Source organism: Rattus norvegicus, chromosome 18 (assembly GCF_036323735.1).
Source record: "Rattus norvegicus strain BN/NHsdMcwi chromosome 18, GRCr8, whole genome shotgun sequence".
In the NCBI taxonomy this organism is placed as follows: Eukaryota; Metazoa; Chordata; class Mammalia; order Rodentia; family Muridae; genus Rattus; species Rattus norvegicus.
The window spans coordinates 48886045-48906048 of record NC_086036.1 but is presented as its reverse complement, the minus strand read 5'-3'; the positions used below and the strand labels follow the sequence as shown (position 1 = coordinate 48906048).

General features: G+C 44.8%; 1 protein-coding gene across 6 annotated transcripts in view; it reads right to left on the bottom strand.

Annotated features, from left to right (window-relative positions):
• Window positions 1-20004, bottom strand: part of Snx24 (sorting nexin 24) — a 154549-nt gene that overhangs the window by 118304 nt on the left and 16241 nt on the right. The window contains exon 2 of one of the 6 annotated variants that reach the window (XM_063277479.1): window positions 12429-12500. The exons of the other annotated variants lie outside the window; for them this stretch is intronic. The gene's annotated coding sequence lies outside the window, so the exon portion shown is untranslated. The remainder of the gene's footprint in view (window positions 1-12428; window positions 12501-20004) is intronic. 6 annotated transcript variants of the gene reach the window in all.

Sequence of the window (20004 nt, the reverse complement as noted above, 5' to 3'; positions counted from 1 at the left end):
GAGTAGAAAAGCGCCAAGTTATCCATCACCTTACACTGACTCTACTCTTATAGCGATGAGTTCTGGAAGTCCAGTCTGCTGTCAGTCAATAACACATTTTTAAAGTCAACTAAAGAAAGAAGAAAAAAACCTACAATGCTGTATAAGTATTAAACCGTGCAATAAATTTTAAATCGTAAATTAGCACTATTTAGTCTACAACAAAATTTTAATGAAGTCCAATGAATTTCCAAGGTCCCTGTACATAACTCCTGTTATCTTTGGCCAGAAGAGACTTGGCTACACCCCCCATCCAAACCAGAGGCATCCTGTGTAACTCGGAGGAAACCATCAGAATCTATTAAAATTACCACACACTGATAGCAGCGGGGACATGACAAATCGCAGGCCAAGAGTCAGATAGGGCAGAATGTGTTTCAGAGCTTTGGGGCCAGGCCCATTTGCAACCAAATGCTATTGTGTAAAGCTGGCTTGCTCGGTGCATGACAAACGGGTGCAATTTCTGTGCTGTCTGCAGGCCAGGGAGATTTCTCTGATGCTGCCTGTAGTTAGTTTACACAACTGTGCAGAGTTCCCAGATTCGAATCACCAGGGGCCGGGAAGGGCTTCACTTGACAAGCTACAAATAATTACACTCTACTCTTTTCATTGCACTCTATTACTCTGCCCCCTTATCTCGAGGATTTGAGCTCTTTTGAACAAGCAGGGTCGCCTTCTATTTTGACCACAGCCCAACGAAACATTGTTCTTTTCTGATATGATAAATAAAAGGAAACCTTGCAGCCTAAACATTTTTATCAGGTCCATTTTCAACTTTTATAGGCAAAAAATCAACCCCGTGCTCCATTAGAAGGTTGAGCTGGATGGAAGTTGGCAGGCAGGTGCATATATCGTCTCTAAATGACAGGACCTGACTCTCTGCAATTTTTTTGTAAAAGCACATTTGGAAAACAGAGCGCTAACCAACAGATAAAGGACATGAACAGTAGCGTCCTCGTGGCCTGCTCCTGCCATGCCTCCACTGCAGCCCCACTCTGGTTCTTCATTCAGAAATGCATACACAGATATATATCAAATGTGTATATGGCCACACACATAAATAAATATGACTGCTTACTTTGGGTAGCTGAGGCTTATTTGGAATTTGCTGTGTAGCACAGGCTAGCCTGGGGCAATTCTCATGCCTCATCCTCCCAGCTATTGGAACTATATAGAGGTGCATCCAACATGACGAGCTTTTAAGACATTTGTGTGTGTGTGTGTGTGTGTGTGTGTGTGTGTGTGTGTGTGTGTAGGTGTCTTTACTCTAAGAGTGCTTTGCCTGCATATGTCTGTGTACCATATGTGTGCCTGGTGTCCATGCAGTTTGAAAGAGGGCAACAGATCCCCTGGAACTGGAGTTATGGGCAGTTATAAAATGACATATAGGTGCTAGGAACCAAACCTGGATCCTAGCAAGAGCATCAAGGGCTCTTAACCCCTGAGCCATTTCTCTAGCCCTGTATTCCTTTTCTCTTAATAAAAAAGGTTTTGTTTTGTTTTGGTTTTTTTTCAGCTTGTTGCCTGTCAGAGGCGTGCTTCTCAGACATACCAGCCCCCAATGCTCAAGTATGCTATTCTGTTTCTGAAACTCTCTAAGGAGTCTCCTATAAAAAATTATTCCTGCTCAATACATTTCAATTTAATAAATATAAAACGTAAAAATGACAAAACACAAAATCTATGCAGTGGTGCTTCCCAGGGTAAGATACAAAATTGAAGGAAATAGTTTTTGGTAAAATTCTGATGTCAAGATTTCAGGTGCTAGAGAGATGCTTCAGAATGTAAGAGTACTTTCCATTCTGACCGAGGATCTGGGCACCCAGATCCCAGCACCCGCATAGTAACTCCAGTTCAGAAGATGCATCATTCTCTTCTGACCTCTGCAGGATCATGCATACATGTACATATACACACACTCAGACATACATACATGTACATATACACACACCAGACATACATACATGTACATATACATACACTCAGGCATACATACAATGAATAAAATTATTTAAAGATTTTAGAAATTTCTGTATTTCCCCAAACACTTATTTCATTAAGTGTGTGTGTGGGTGTATGTTGTGTGGTGTGTGTGTGTGTGTGTGTGTGTGTGTGTGTGTGTGTGTGTACACACAGAGAGAGCTGGTAAGATAACTCAGCAGGTAAAGGTATTCACCACTAAAGCCTAAGCCTGAGTTTGCATCCCAGAACTCATATAGAAGAAGGAGAGAGCCAACTTCCCCAGGCCAACCTCCACACTATATGGCATGGTGTGTGCATACATACACAATATTTTTTTAACCAGCTATAGTAGTGGGGACTGGAGAAATGGTTCAGGGGCTAAGTGCACTGGTTGCTCCTTCTGAGGACTAGGATTCAAGTCCCAGCACCAGGGAGGTCACTTTCTTCTGGTCTGACACCTGCACTGACATGTATATGTCCACACACATTCAATCTCTTCAAAATTAAAATAAAATTAGCTATAGCAGTAGTTAACAGGGATTTCAATAAAGTAACCTGCACATCTTAAATTTTAAGGTATTTGAGAAGCCTTCACTGAAGGTCAAGTTACCAAATATTCTTCTACAATAATCTTATGACATAGACACGGCATCATTTAATTAAAATCTGTCCTGGACAAGATGATAGACCTAGAACTTAGGAGGTAGAGACAAAATAGGATCAGGAATTCAAGGATACCTGAGCTATGTATCCAATACGAGGCCAGCCTGGGCTACATGAGACCATGTCCCAATATAAACAAATAACAATTGTTTTTTCGACTACCCTACTTCCGAGATAAGGAAACTGAGGCACACTGAATGAATATAGCCTATTCCATGACTTAAAGCTCTGGGCTATAGAACGTGGCCTGCAAGCCCAGAATTTAACTGACGTCCCTCCCCTCCATTACCTGGTCCTAGTTTCACCGTGCCTTAAATTTAAAATCAAGGTGACCACAGACAAAAATACCTGAGCTGAAGCCAGTGCCTGGAGAGAACTCATCTTGGCAGTGGAGACAGAGGATGGAGGTTTGGGGAACAAAAATACAAAAACAAAACCCCATGGGCTTATAGGGAGTGGCACTATTGAGAGGTGTGGCCTTGCTGGAGTGGGTGTGGCTTTGTTGGAGGAAGTTTGTCACTAGGGGTGGGCTTTAAGGCCTCAGACGCTCAAGTCAGACCAATGGCTCACAGTCTCACCCTGCTGCCTGCAGATCCAGATGAGACCGCTCAGCTACTCCTCCAGTATTGCATCTGCCCGCCAGCTGCCACGCCTCCTGCTGCGGTGATAACGGACTGAACCTCTGAAACTGTAAGCCAGCCCCAATTAAGTGTTTTCCTTTACGAGAGTTGCCATGGCCGTGGTGTCTCTTCAAGGCAATAGAAACCTTCATTAAGACACAGATAATAGTGGAATGAGCTTCTCTTGGGAGCAGAAGGGTCAGTGTCCTGAGACTGCAGCTCCTGATACCAGGGACCTTCTTTCCTTTTCACTGCAGGCTTCAGTGTAAAATAAACCTTTCCTACTTTCTTACTTTATCCTATCAACTGGAGGGGCTGCTATTCTTGAGTGGTGGAAACATGGCTCATCCTATAATTATCAAAAGGACCAAATTGCATGAACTCCTACGAAACCAAAGTAACCTCTGAAGTGATGTTTCTATTGCTGATATTGACTAAAATAAATCATTACAGTTAATCTTGCATGCCTCTTACTTCTTAGTCCAGCTACCACAGAGTTCCTACGCGGCTCACACCGCTTCTCTCATGGACAATGCTTGCCTGAGTGAGCAAACATGAAGACAGGACAGCTCCTAGCTGAGAGGTTTCATTGCAGATATGAGAAGAGAGTACAGCCAGAGGCATCTGGAAGAGTCAAGAGCAGCAAAAGACAAAGTGTCCCTCCTCACTATTTTTTTTTAAAAAAAAAACTGAAAGTTAAAGAAGAAATAAAAGGGGGTTGGGGATTTAGCTCAGTGGTAGAGCGCTTGCCTAGGAAGCGCAAGGCCCTGGGTTCGGTCCCCAGCTCCGAAAAAAAAGAACCAAAAAAAAAAAAAAAGAAGAAATAAAAGTTAACTAGCTTTGGGCGGGGGAGGGGAGGGAGCTTGGGAGCACAGGGTATAGGTAGAAATCAGAAAAGTACTTTTCTTCTTTTTTTTAACTACCAATGTAGAGAGTTTTGTGGGCTGATATTAGGGGTTTTGGGGGAAGGTGGAGGTGGGTCATAGAACATGGTCTTGCTATGTAGCCCAAGGTCTCCCTTTGCTGCCCAGGGTGGGCTGTGAGTCACAGTCTTCTGCCTTGCTCTCCGCTGTGCAGGGAACACAGGCGTGCATCACTGCACACTGATGTCCTCCTCAGCATCTCCTGAGTCCACCCCACACTGCTGCCCTAGTCCAGAGCATCTTGCTGGACCGCCACAGTAAAGTCCCTCAGCTCTGCCCATCTAGCTGCCTTTAGAATGTCACAGGAAGCCCAAGCACCATGTCATCATCAAGGCCAAGTCACTATGCTGCTAGAACATTTCCCATAGGTCTACAATTTTACACAAAGCCCTCAGATCTCAGCGGTTCTGGTCCCACCCCTTAACACCATGTCTGCCCAACTCCCAGAAGGGCCCACAGTGGTCCTACCGATGGTGCTCATAGAGCCTGTGACAGGGCCTTCTCTCCTCTATATAACTCATTTTCTCTCTCTCCTAGAAAGTGCTCTCACCCTCTCCCCTCCCCTGGGAGCTGGAATGAACAGGGCACCTCCATCACTGGCTGATGCTATGTCTTCCAAGAGCTCATATAACCCAGGCAGCTCTCTTCCAACACCTCACACTGTGGCTCTGACTTACTCACCATGGAGCTCCTGAATCCTGTGTCTCCACCAGACACAGTTCACTTGTATTGTTCTATATTTCCTGGGGGTTCACTATTCACAAAGCCCGATCCTTTCCATCCACTTAGCGGAAGCCTGCCGCCGAGCATTCCAACTATGGCGTTTGCCCTTGGAAGTCTCCCAGGACTGCTGTCCTTCCCAGCTCATTCTCAAAACCTCCATCCTTGCCTGTGAGCTGACGTTCAACGCCAGCACCTTAAACGAATAAGCCAAAGTACCCGTTCAACCCAATTTATGACCACAAAACATTCATCACTGCTCCACGGACACGAGACCATCTGCACAGAGCTGGACTTACCCATGTCTGGCAGTGCTACCTGCCTTGAGTTGGCACCAAGCAGGCACTGAAATGCTTACCTCTGTCACTGCATTGTTGATTATGTGACATTATAATAAAGGTTTTCTTCCACTGAGTGTGAATAAGAACCCAAGTTAAACAGTGATCTTTAATAACCCTCGTGTATATTTTATGTAGCTACTCATTTTAAAATTAACTATTTTACAATGTTAAATATATGCTTCTAACACAAAGCAAATGTTGTATTAAAAAAAAATGCTCCAGGGCCAGGCATGGTGGCACACATGCCTTGTCAACATCCAAAAGGCAGAGGCAAGAGATCTCTGTGAATTTGAGGCTGCCCTCATCTACATGATAGATTCTAGGACAGCCAGGGATACATAGCAAGAGCCTGTTTGGAACAAAAACAATAATTAAATAAAAACAACACCCAGAACTAGCAAGATGGCTCACAAGGTAAGGTGAAAAGGGACAACCAACTCCATAAAGTTGTCCTCTGTCCTACAAACAAGGTGCCCAAATAAGTAAATATTAAAACAGACAAAGACAAAAGAACTTTCAAAATATAAGGTTGGTCATGGTAGCACATCTGTAATCCTGGCACTAAGGCTGAAACAGGAGAATAGAAAGTTTAGGACTAGCTTAGGCTACATAGTCAAGCCCTTTAACAACAGCGGGGAGGGAGGGCGGGGTGGGGAGCAGGGAGAGAGAAAGAACGGTTAATAAAAATTTAAACAGCTAGGCGGGGTGGCACATGCATTTAATCCCAGCACTCAGGAGGCAAAAGCAGGCTGACCTCTGAGTTCAAGGCTGGCCTGGTCTACAAAGAGGGGTCTAGGACAGTCAGAGTTACAGTAAAAAAAAAACCCTGTCTCAAAACGAACAAAAACAGAAAAAAACAGGAAAAAAAAAAAATGTCCAACGAGAAGGAAGTTTATAGCTCTAGAAGAAACCATTATACGGTCAGAGGTTCCTTGACTGGACCAGGGTGGTCTAAGAAAGGGTAACCTAGGCAAACCCTGCATAATTAAATAATGTAACACTGCACGCACAGGCACACTCGTGTGCACACACGCTTAGTTGAAACTACATCACTAATGAATGAGCTTTAGTGCTCTCAACTGGATACACACTAGACTGTTTAAAGTGTTCATGGATAAAATAAACTTAGATCAAACTTCAACTTTGTGTACCCCAAATCCCTTTGCCATTCTGAAACTATCTGATGTTTACCAAAAAAACAAAAACAAAACAAAAACCTTTATTTTTGTTGCTGTTCAGCTTTGGTAGTGAAGGGAGAAAAGGGATTTTTTTGGGTTTATGACACTAAATCAATATATCCCTGAGTGGTGGTGCCTACCTGGGATCCTTCAAGAGGCTGACACAGAAGGACTTCAAGTTCAAGGCTAGCTTGGGCTTCATGTGACTCTGGCTCAAAACAACAAATACTTTAAGTTTGTAGACACAATGCTGTTACAGAACCAACTGCAAGTAGGTATTTGGAGTAATATTATTTCATTTGATTAAACGGTCTCTATTGGTCACTATTATCTGTAGGCTCAGGCCATTAGAGTCAACGGTCACCATTCAACAGGTGACTGGTGAAGGGAGGACCAAGAGCCTCCCCAGGAAGTCTCATGACTTGCCAAGCTCACTCTTCAACTATGCTGCTAACTTTTTCTCATAGAATACCTTCCCCAAAAGTCAAATTTATCAAGTGAGCTAAATTTATTAATGCTATTTCTTTCTTATCACAAGTGCTGGCTTCAGGGTTGTTTGGTCCAAAATCAGAGCAAGTAAACACACCATACCTTAGTGAGCATCCAAAGCTACCTCTTCTTCACACCTCCACTCCAACCCCTCTCTACCTCCACAAGGCCACCTGGTGTGAAGAGCGCTCACCCCAGACACCTTACCTGCTGCCTCTCTGTAACCCACATACCTGTCCGGCTGTATCCTAGCCCAGGGCCTTCAGGGAAGGAACTAAGCCATGCTTGTGGAAGCAGAGACCGCCATGGCACTATCTGCTGACACTGAACTAACTGCACCTCTGCCAGGCACATTCCAAAGATTATTTCATCTTCTCTTTTCTTTTCTTTTTTTTTTTTTTTTTTGGTTCTTTTTTTCGGAGCTGGGGACCGAACCCAGGGCCTTGCGCTTCCTAGGTAAGTGCTCTACCACTGAGCTAAATCCCCAGCCCCTTCTCTTTTCTTTTTTTCCTTCCTTCCTACCTTCCTTCCTGTAAGACATGATATATAATTTAGCCTGGATTAGCACTGAGCTCACTATGCTAATCCAAGAATGACCTTCAACTTTCTGACCCTCTGGCCACCATCTTTCAAATGCCAAGGTTAAAGGCGTGCACCACTATACCTGGTTATGTGGTGCTAAGTAAGAATCAAAAGCAGGACTTTGTTCATGCTAGACCAGCACTCTACCAGCAAAGCTATGTCCTCAGCCTCCTTGTTAGCCCTTCTTAACGATAAACTGTCCCAATTTGTATTTAAGAATATGACTGTATAGGTTTCCCTCTCCACACAACAATAAGAGGTCAGTGGATTGTTGTTTAACAATGCCTCTACTGTATACTATTTCACAAATGGGTAGACTCCCTTAAGAGTCTGCTGGGTATTTACTAAGAGTCTTAGAGAAAGAGGGGGGAAAAAAACCCAAACACCCTGGGTCAGAGAGATGGCTCGGTGGTTAAGAACACTGGTTGCTCTTTCAGAGAACCTGAGCTCAGTTCCTGGCACTCACGTGACGGCTCACAGCCATCTGAAATGCCAGTTCCAGGGGATCCGAAGTTCTTCTTACCTCTGCAGACACCAAACACACACACATAGTAAACACACATATACTCAGAGAAGTCATTCATCCAGATCAGTAAACCTTAAAACTTTTAAAAAAGAAACAAAACCCTAATGTGACAGCATCTCTAAAAGGTCAGTACAATGCCCAAAGGCCTTAAAAAATCATTGGTTGAAAAACAAGTCTAAATAAATATTGGTGCTGATGACTTTGGAGCAAGGCACGGTGCTGGCATTGACCCCAGAGAGTGCACCTGCTAGACGGATGCTCTGTTTCTAGATACCTATAAAACTGCGCCTTACATGCCTCATCTCTGCGACTTTACCTAGTCCTCAGCCTCTGCCAACTTACAGCTTCTGCCTGGCTTTCCCAACTCGGCCTTCTTCGGGCCTCCCCAAGCACCCAGATGGACTGCATGCTCACAGCAGCTCATTCAGAAGCCAGTGCTACACTTCCGATCAGACTGCTGGCTTCCCCACCCAGGCGCTCAGAATCCTCTAGGTCACTGAGGGAAAAGTTGCACAGAAATTTTCTAGAGCCGGAACTCAAGAAAAACAAACTCTGACTGCAAAAATAGCTTTTGGGGAAAAAAAAAAAAACTTCACCCAAGCTGACCTCATCCGAGCCTGGCGGAACCTCACAGCAGTGAGTCAGGAGTCAAGATCTGATTAGAGTGAAACACAAGAATGGGTGTGAATGAGCACTGGCCCTGTCCCACTGCCAGGTTCCAGCAGGAAAGGAGGCTGGTGCAAAAGGAAAGAAAGGCATTTCCAGACTGTGGTCTGAATCACTGTAACTAGGTTTAAACATCAACGTAGGAACTATTATAATCATTGCCTTTTTGGTAACAAGAAGTAAGTTTGTTCTTCTACCATGAAAATCTAGGCTTCCGGAATCAACTAACTCTTGGAAGGCATTTTCTGCATCCTGTGCTGCCAGAAGCATTTTCTCTGCAAAAAGTTGTCAAGAGGCTTGAAGAAGTGGTAGTCCATTGGTGAGGGGTCCGACGAATACGGTGGATGAGAAAAGGGAATGGGAGCCCAGTTCCTTCCTCTCTCAAAGCCTCGCTGTGTTCTGTGGTTGGCTGCTGTCCTAAGAACAGGCTGCAAATATTGCTGTTCCCTATTCGGCCCAAGGATCTGCTAAGCAGACTCGCAGACATATGGTCGCACCGGGATTCCAAGAACGGTAGTGGATCAGATGTGCAGAACAGTCTGACAGAACCAATACTGGCTATGAACTTGTGAGCATGTGCGTGCGTGCACGTGCATGTGTGCGTGTGCATGTGTGTGTCTGTGTATCCTCGGGAAGCACTTTGGAGTATCTTCTCTGTCCAACCAGCCAGCTGCTGCCAGTTTTCGTGTGACATCACTTTTCATCACTGGGGTTGACCCAATCATGAAATGGATGGTTGCTGGGCAGAATACAAGAGGGCAACAGGTCAAAGCAACTGTTTCCCCTTCCCATCAGCTCATGAGGGCCCTGCCTCATGAGCTTTTTTACCTTCCCAACTTGCTCCAAACTGGAATTCCACTTGGTGAGGAAGAAGGCTGACACATTACTCATACACATTCTTCTTACGTGCAATGTATTCTGCAGTTTCTTGTGGATACATTAATTTCTCTGCACCCCCATCAGGAATTTCAACCCCACGCTGTCTCCCATAGCCAAAATAAACTCCGGTTGGCCCAAACCACCTGACCCTAGGTCCTTCATAAAACAAGAATTCACTGAGCGCTTTTCTTGGTCAACCTAGTCATAGAGTTTCTAGACATTTAGCACTTTGTCCTTGATCTCCTCCAATGTCAAATGGAGTGTGTCACTGTCCTAACACTACAAGTGTGTGACCATTCCAAGAACCCAAGAGAGCATCAAAGATGGATGCAGAGTCCTGGGCCTCTTACACATTCCCTCAGGGCAGAGAGTGGGGCTGAGCTTCAGCCAAGGCCAGTATGGTAAGCTGGGGCAGGAGCAGACACGGGCAGAAAGGGTAGGACCCGCCGTGGCTACGCCACCCTAGCGTGGGAGCTCGTCTTTAAAATAAAAGAGAATTGTTTCTCATTTAAGTGGTGAATGCCAAATTATTTCAAAGATAAGAAAAAATCCTAATATACGATGAAAGGGAGGTAACATATGTGATATCATCGGAACCCCAACTGTCAGAAATGTGCACTATATATAATTATGAGTATATAATTAGCAGCGTTAGTAATGAGTAATAGTTGTTCCCACATTACAAGTTCTTACTATGGGTGTAGAGTTTATACTTGAGCCTGTGATAAGGCTGGGGTAGGCGTTTTAGGGAAATGTGACTCTGGGAGAATAGATGACTTTCACAAGTTCCCTTACAAGTGAGCAGGCTGGAATGTGGAACCAAGTGGCTCTGGCCTGGGGCTTCTTCACATAGCCTTAAGAAGTTCCTCAAATAGGCTAAGCAGGGGTCAGAGGTTGGTGTGTCTATAAGCCAGTACAGAAAGCACTTCTGCTGAATCAGAATGTGACTGGCCCACTAGATCTTTCAAATGAAGCTGGTATTTCTCCTTCATGCTACCCTAGTACGAAATGGAGAGCACCTTTCCAAAATGGCGGAAGGCTCATCTTGGTTGTCAACTTGGGCAGAACTAAGACGTGCTTCCATCAGACTCGCCTATGGGCGATCTGTGGGACATTTCCTTGGTCACTAAGTTAATACAAGAGGCCACTGTGGGTGGCATCATCTCTGGACAGACAGACCTAGGCTGGTAGGAAACCTGAGCTTAGAAGCAAGCCAACAAGCAGAGTTCCTCTGTGGTTTCTGGTTCAAGCTCCTGAGTTCCTGCATTAGCTTCCCTAGATGACAGGTTGTAACCTGTAAGATTAAATAAACCCTTTCTTCTCTCGGGGTGCTTATCGCAGCAACAAAAATACCGGGTAAGTCACTCATCCAACAGTGTGCAGGCTTAACTATAGATTAAAATCACCTACGGCCCAGGCAGAACCTAGAAAACCATTTGGGGAGCTGTTTTGAACTCTCCTCATAGCCTCATGCTCTATGCCATTGTCTCAAACCTTAATAATATCCTCAGAGATCATATGTGGGTCTGGGGACACTTTATTGCAGTAGCTTTCACCTGGCTACTCATCAGAATCCCAGGAGGGACCATTTAAAAACCCTCTCTGCCAGGCCTGTGGCCCATGCCTGTAATCACAGGGCTTGGCAGACAAAGCCAAGCTGATCTCTGAGTCTACGTAGGAAGTTCCAGAGCAGCCAGAGCTAACCATGGAGACCCTGGCAACAAAAGAAAAAGCCTCCTTCTGGGCTGGGTGTGCAGTTCGGTTGCAGGCTGTATGTCCAGCATAGACAAGGTTTTAGGTTCAGTCTTCAGCAGGGGGAGCAGGAGGAGCAGGAGGAGTAGGAGGTAGGGCGTCTGATTCTTAATCCACCCCCAGAGCTCCTGAACTCTCACAGGAGAGCAAGGCATCGCCAGTTTGTAACCTTTCTGGCTGGCTCTGAGTACAGCTATGGATATGCACTTGATCAGTGGCTGCTTTAGCACTGAAAGGCCCTAGCCCTATTGATGGAGATCTACCTCTACAGCAGTGGCAACCATCGCAGTGGCAACTGAAAGGACAATATAAACCCCATTTGTCCCCATTTAAGGATCTCATTTGTCTCCATTTTGAGAACCAGGCCTGATTTCAAAAAAGGCCTTAAGGTACCAGATTCCGGAACAGACCTTATGTCCCTGAAACTAGTTCATAGGACACCAGCTCTGGGAACAGGCCATAAAATCAAAAACAAGATCATAAAAACCCCTCCCAAAGAACAGCCTGGGGGCAACCACAGAAATGGGGAAATATCTCAGAATGGGCCATCTGCACTAGACTGCCTATTTCATCACATGGTTGACCGTTCGTGACCTAGGAATGTAGACCACTGATCACCTGTAACCCCCTAGCACCCACTAACGAAAATTTAGATTATCTAATCCTTCTAGAGAGTTCCCCCGGTTCCCTCTAAGAAGGCCTGCATGCCTTTATCTGGGGTTGCCAGTTCAAAGAATGGCTGACCCCAGGATGCCAGTGTTTCTGTAGAATAAACACTCCTTGTCTTTGCATTCTCTGGCTCTGAGGTCTTCCTTCAGTGATTTTCAGACCCTTACACAACGAACCCCTCCCTGTCCTAGTTTGGTTCTGTTGCTGTGATCACCATAACCAAAAGCAACATGGAGAGAAAAGAGTTTATTTCAGGAGGTCGAGGCTAGACCCTGGAGGTAGGGGCTAAAGCAGAGGCTATGGAGGAATGCTGTTTACTGGCCTGCTCTCCATGGCTTTCCTCTTCTTGGATCCAAGAGCACACGGCCAGGGACTGCACTGCTCCTGGGGAGCTGGGTTCCAATGCCCCAGAGACTTGCCTGTTAGTGCTCTGTTGGAGGCATTTTCCCAATCCTGGTTCCCCTTTCCAGGCATCCCTGGCTCCTGTGGAGCTGGCAACAAACAATACAACAATCAGCAACACTAGCCAGCACACCCCTCCTCCTTTCACTGAGCCTACTCGGTGCTGACAACCAAAACTTTTTCCACTTGGCTCCCTGCCCCCCACCTCCTTCTGCATCTGACTGCACTGCAGAGCTCTGCCCCCCCTCTCCGCCTCCCAGTCACCAGTGTGTGACTCATCCCGCAGGCACACCACGATGTCATTCATTCTCTCCCAGCACTTTCTTCTCTTTTTATTGTTACTTTTCTGAGACAGGGTTTCTCTGTGTATCCCTGGCTGTTCTGGAATCCACTCTACAGACCAGGCCTCAGACTCAGAGACTCCCACCCCTCTGGCTCTGCCCGTGAATGCTTCTCACTCCACTTTCATTGCCACTCTCTCTGCTTCCGCTTCTCCCTTGTGAACATTCAACACGGTCACTTCTGCCATCAGGGAATAGATGATGCCATCTGGTCACATTAAATGTGGGCACAAGGCTACAGACCAAGGAGCCACAGTAGGGTTCCTACTTTAAAGAACTGCCCCACCCTGTTTGCTCTGAAGGAGGGACTTTGTGCTGACTTCTGAGGGCAAGCATCTCCTCAGGATGCAAGACCCAAGTCAGCCTTCTTACCCCAAGCCGCAAGGCACACTGTTTGGTTAAAATCAACGAGTTTTTGTTTTGTTTTAATTTGTTTTTATAATTTTTAGTGTAGGGGTGTGTGTGTGTGTGTGTGTGTGTGTGTGTGTGTGTGTGTGAAGTATGCCAGTGTTCCCATGAGGCCAGAAGAAGGCTTCAGTCCCCTGGAGCTGATGCTATAGGCAGGAACCACACTTATGCCCTCTCAAGAGTACTAAGTACTGATCCAATGCTCAAGCCCCCTTTGCTTTGCCTTTTCCTGTTTGTATTTATTTGCTTGGCTGGTTTGGGATTTAGTTTTGTTTGTTTGGTGACAGGATCTCAGCTAAGAAGTCCAGGCTTAGAGGCATGTAACACCATGTCTGGCTAAAAAAAAAAAAAAAAAAAGTCCCCATGGTTAAAAATAAAGGCTTTTGTACAGTTGCATACTCACCCGTGGGTTCTGCAAACGCTATTTATTCCATGGGGCAAAAATGAAAACCTGAAGGGTGCAAACAAAAGGCTTTGTGTTGCGATGCCAACGCACTGAGAGCCCACATGGAGAAACTCTCCCAGAGGGCTGAGCAAAGGCTACGGGAGCTTCCAGACCACTCAGGAAGGGCTGGGGAACGTCCCCCTGCACCCTTCCCCTGTGGAGAAATCTCCTTCCTATACATATAACAGCATCAATGAAAAATCTCAAGAGCACTAAGAAAACAGTCTTGCCTCAGAAGTACTTCCTGTAGTAACTGTCTATTACTTTGGGTTTTGTCCATGTTCTCTTAGAAGGGTTCTTAAAACAATCAAAGGAAAAGGCCTAATGCACCCAGTCTCTGATACAAATTAGTAGCTAAAATAAAGTCGTAACGTACTCCCATAGTTTTTAGGGCAATGATCAAGATTATTGACTTCTAAAATAAGGTCTCCGTTAACATCCTAAGTAAACTTCAATCCCATGTCGAATGAATGATTGGCTCTTGAGAAACAATTTAACAATAATATTTAAAAGTCAATTAAAAACAGTGTAAGCACTCCTGTCAGTCAGCTGTGACCTCTGCTCTACGGTGCATTTAAATGTATGTCACCTTGACCTGTAACATAGCAGTGTAAAAAATTTTGGTCAATATAAATCAAACGCACTCTAATTTATTCAGCAGATTTCCTACCGTCTGAATCAACATCAGAAATCTAACAGTGTTTGTTATTCTGTATTGACGGAAGGAAGCATATTTAAATGATAAGTACTCCTGAACATCATTTGGAAGTTAAATCGTTCCCCACGGGAAGGCTTCCATAAATGGTTGCATTTAAAGGTCATTCACCACCAGAGTATGAACAACTGTTGCATTTATTAGCACAGGCTCCATAGTGTGAGAGCTGTAATCCACCCATCAGTTTTCACTGACAATGAGATCTAATTGTCCAGTGATGGAAAATAAAGGAAACAGACTTCCTTCTGTGACTTTAGATTCCCTGCACCATGACCACAAAAACTCAGGTGCAAGGCTGGGCGTTGGTGATGCCTGCCTATGATCCTACTACTTGGGAGGCTGAGACAGGAAGATTGCAAGTTGGAGGCCAGACAGTTGTATAGAAATATCCTGGCTAAATGGTGTGCTGCGTGCAGGATGCAGATCAGAGTGTTTATAAAGCCACGGTATCGATCTGCAGTATCGACCTTTGGCACCAAACAAAGCAGGTATGGAGGTGAACTTCTGGGAAGGTGGAGTAGACAGAAGGATTACAAGTTCTAGGTCGTCCTTGGCTACAAATCTATTTTAAGGCCAGCCTGGACTACATAAGACCCTACCTCAAAAAGGAAGGAAGACTAGGAAGCGCAAGTCCCTAGGTTCGGTCCCCAGCTCCGAAAAAAAGAACCAAAAAAAAAAAAAAAAGGAAGGAAGAAAGGGAGGGAGAGAAGGAAGAAGGGTAGGAGGAAAAAAGAGAAAAAGGGAGGGAGGGGACTTCCAGGCCAGCTTCCCTTACACACACACACACACACACACACACACACACACACACACACACACACACACACTGACTGGCTCTAGGACACAGCTATTTATAGGTGATCAAGGGGCCATGGGAATGGAAAGAAACCCCTCATTCCAGAGTCTGGCTGAAGGCTTTCATCAACAAAAAGTCAAAAATCCCAGCACAATTAACATTTGCTGTGAAGGGCACCTACAGACAAGCAATATTCCTTTTAATATTTATTTCAACTAAAAAAATGTTAAAATAGCAAGCCCCCCTCCCCCGCTGAAGCCCTGAGCGCCACAGCTTAGGACCTTAGTCCTCTCCAAGATTTAAACCTGAAAATTTCTGGGATTCTCACAATCAGGATTATAAACTTTTATTTACAGCAAAAACAAAACAACTTCCTCTGTACCTCATGACTTAGGTTTTTGTTTGCTTTTGGAGCTCTAGAGGACCTTTCATTAACGTGGAGCAATAGGGCAGGCCTTTTTAAATCCTCGGGCTGCCAGGAGAGAGGACGAAGAACAATGTCATGCCTTTGAGTCAGGGACAGCGATGGGGTTTCATAAGCAGCTGTGCGATGTGTGGGGTTCTTCAAGGAAAACAGTGGAAAAGCCTAGAGTATCAGACCAACCACATTAAGGATTTTGGTTAGTATCTAAAGAAAGAAATAGAGGGGAGAGGGAAGGTTCCCCCTTTTCACGTTAGAACTTAGAAAAACAGGCGGGCTTGACGGTGAAGATCTGCAAGGATTAACTAGTGATGCAGGTTTGCAATCCCACCCGACACACATGGAGGACCAACCTATGGTCTCATCTGGGTTCCTCCTTACGTCTGCTTTAAAATGGAACTTTAGAAGTCACCAAACTTATATTGTCACTATTGTAAAGAACTTCATTGTAACTTTCTCTTAAGAAGCCCACAGCCACGCTTGGGCGTGTCCTAGCCTTTGTCCAAGCCTGCCTATTAAGCTGTAGGAAAGCTATCATAAGCTCTATTCTTAATACGGTCTCTGAAAAGAACACTGCGGAATGCTGAGGACAGCAGCTGAGCTGTGTCATTGACCCGCACTCCATGGCCACTGACCGCTTAGAATAAACAACAGAGAGTAAATAAAACTTAGGCCCACGTGATCGCTCAGCCCATAAAGGTGTTTGGTGACAAGTCTGACAATCTGAATTTGATGCCCAGAACTAACAAGGAAGAATCAGAGAGACAACTCTCTCTCTCTCTCTCTCTCTCTCTCTCTCTCTCTCTCTCTCTCTCTCTCAATGTATTTATTTATTTTATTTACGTGAGTACACTGTCAGGGGTTGGGGATTTAGCTCAGTGGTAGAGCGCTTGCCTAGCAAGCGCAAGGCCCTAGGTTCAGTCCCCAGCTCCTAAAAAAGAAAAGAAAAAAAAAAAAAAAAAAAAAAAACAAACGTGAGTACACTGTAGCTGTCTTCAGACAAATCCGAAGAGGGCATCGGATCTCATTACACATGGTTGTGAGTCACTATGTGGTGGCTGGGAATTGAACTCAGGACCCCTGGAAGAAGAGTCAGTGTCCTTAACCACTGAGCCATCTCTCCAGCCCAGCCATCGCCATTCTTATGTGGAGTAACATAGCTCCTTAACTGAGTACGCAAGATACGACACCCTCCCTGAACCCACTCTCCAGCCACAAGAAAATGAGAATGGTCCTATGAAATATAACTCCCAGTTTTCAGAATGCTCAGACAGGAGGATCACTAGGAGTTTGAGGTACCAGGGCTACATAATAGCTCATGTCACCAACCTGTAGGCTCATCTGCCTAACTATGACATTTATACCATAACAGGAATCCCCACTAGGGAGGGAAAGAAAGGGGCAAGGGTGGAAAACAGGCTCACAGTCTCTAGAACAATCTCTGGATCCCTGAGCTCTACAAGAACTAGGGGAAGGTAACCAGAGAGACAACTATAAAATACAACCCTGGCCAGGCTACCTTTGCAGTACACATTTGCATATTACAAATACCATTCATTCCCCTTCCAAATAAAAAGGCAACTAGAGACAGGACAATCTAATATTCCAGACACAGCCAATCAGTCTCGCCAGCAAATTCTGTGGGGTCTAAGAGGGCTTTCAGCTTTGTGGAACATCATTCATCCCTTCTGAAGGTTTCTGGTAAGCAAAAAAATAAATGAAAAGTAGTAAAAAAAATTCCTCTCAGTCTTCTTACATTGAATTCATGTATCTGATTGGGGATGCAAAAGAGGTGCCAAAGACAGTAACAGAGTGGGAGCTAACTCAACTTTCAGTAACCATGAGATGCTACAGAAAGTCAGCTTTATTTACTTACTTAATGTATGTGAGTACACTGTAGCTGTCATCAGACACACCAGAAGAGGGCATTAGATCTCATTACAGATGGTTGTGAGTCACCATGTGGTTGCTGGGGCTTGAACTCAGGACCTCTGGGAGAGCAGTCAGTGCTCTTAACCACTAAGTCATCTCTCCAGCAGCTTCTAAAACTTGGTTTCCAAACTGGGATGTGGTGGTGCACACCAGTAATCCTAGCATTCAGGGAGCTAAGGAAAAAGGAACATGACAAGAGGTAGCCTGTGCTACATCATGAAAGTCTGTGGATGGAGGGGTGGTCAGTGGGTAAGTAGATGGAAAGGTAGAAAGAGAAATACAGATAACATAATTTCCAAATATACACAAGCTAGACATGTCTCTGTCCCTCCCTATATAATGCTGGCTTTTATGAACCAAGCACGGCACCAGGCAAACCGCACTTTATTTCACTCCTATTTCCCTAGAGTATAAAGCAGTTAATCAAGAAATGTTTCCCTGGGTTTGGTCCCCAGCTCCGAAAAAAAGAACCAAAAAAAAAAAAAAAAAAAAAAAAGAAATGTTTGGAAAATATAATGACTTTCTCAAAGTCTTAGAGATTTTACTACCTCACAGCTCATGAGTGACTTATATTCATAACTTATCTAAAACATTACCCTGAAGGAACAACTCTGACATCCCCAGATGACCCTTAAGGCTAGAATCCTCCATTACTTGCCAAGTACTTTAATGAGAACCGTTTAGTTCTGAACTCTCGTCACAAGTCACCTCAAAAACCGTAAGGGTGCAAGCATTCCAGCTACGCCTGCATATACAAGTGGCACCTCCGATCCCCAGCGATCCTTTAGAGCTCCAATACCTCGGATGCTTGGACAGTAAATAGGATTCTTTGTGCTGCTTCACTGGTAAGCCGTTAGATTTCCCCAACCCATGCATGGTCTGACTTGTATTTTCTTTTCTCTGGGGAAGCTCAATGAAAGCTACATTTAGATATAGAGCTCTTCCTGGTGGGAATCTTGATTTGAAATACATTCTTCCCACTAGTCCAATTTGTCGATAAATATTCTAGGTACGAGATAAAATAGCCTTTTCTGCAGCGAGCCCGAACTCTACGGGAACATTTTTCATGGGAGCATTTTATTTCCATTTGCCTGGTTTTATGTGTGAGGCTGACATTATTTCCAGTTTGAGTGGCTAGTGAAGAAGCAACCGCTTCCCTCTCAATGGAATGTTAAATATGAGTATCATAAAACCCTAAGGGCTGTAGGAACAGCTCGGGGCGGAGCCTGTGGGAGCAGCTCAGGGGCGGAGCCTATGGGAGCAGCTGGGGGAGGAGCACTTGTGTTGCAAGCCTGAGGTCCTCTGCTCAATCTACCATTGCAACAATCTTTTTGTTATGATTTTGTTTTATTAGCCAGGTATGGTGGCTCACTCTATAATGCCAACACTCAGGGAACTGAGACAGGAGGGCAGGCCAGCGTGGCTTAGACAGTGAGTCAAGGCCCGCCTGAACTAACATTGCTAGAGTTTGTCCCAAAACTCAAACCAGCCAAGTCTGGTGCCGCACACCTTTGATCCCAGCACTAGGAGGCAGAGGCAGGTGTAGCTTTGTGAATTCAAGGTCAACCTGGTGATCTTGGAGTACATAACGACATCCTACCTGAAGGAAAAAAATCCTTAATAAATTCTAACCTCGGGCTGGAGAGATGACTCAGTGGTTAAGAGCACTGACTGCTCTTCCAGAGGTCCTAAGTTCAATTCCCAGCAACCACATGGTGGCTCACAACCATCTGTAATGAGATCCGATGCCTCTTCTGGGGTGTCTGAAGACAGCTATAGTGTACTTACATGTAATAAATAAATCTTTAAAAAAAATTCCACCTTGATAAAAAATTCACATAAAATAAAATGAAATTGGTTCTTGAGTATATAAAGATGTTCAACACCACGACTTAAGAAGTTATTAACATTAACAACTGCATTTAACAATAACTACACATCTTACCAGATTGACGTATTGGGGAGGAGGATCTCATATAACCCAGGCTGGCATCAAAGCTCACTCTGCAGCTGAGGATGACCTTGTTTCTGATTCTCTGAACACACCTTCCAGGTGCTGAGACTACAGAAACGCCACCATGTCCAGCTTCACCTATCAGATTGGTAAAAATCCAAGAGCAACCGAAGCAACATGTTGGCTGGCAAGCTGGCAAAGAAGCAGCCAAGCAGCATTTGTGAGCTGTTACAGAACTGCAAATCCAGCACAACGTCTGTTGCACTCCAATGTCCACGAAGATGGCACACGTTTACTTTTGCCCCAGTCACCTACTGTTTGGAATCTACAAACACACTAACAATTATTTTGAAAGGCTCGCACCTAGCACACACCTGGTAGCCCTGTACCCGGAAGGCAGAGAAAGAAGATCAGGAGGTTAAGGCCAACCTGGCCTACAGGCAAGCCTGTTTCAAAACAGAATACAACAGAACGAAAGAGAATGCCTTTCACAAGCTTGTGGATGGCAGCCTGTCAATAGAAAGCAATATAACTTTGGCAAAGGTCAGAGCATTCTTGTACACAATACATGTAAGTTTCTT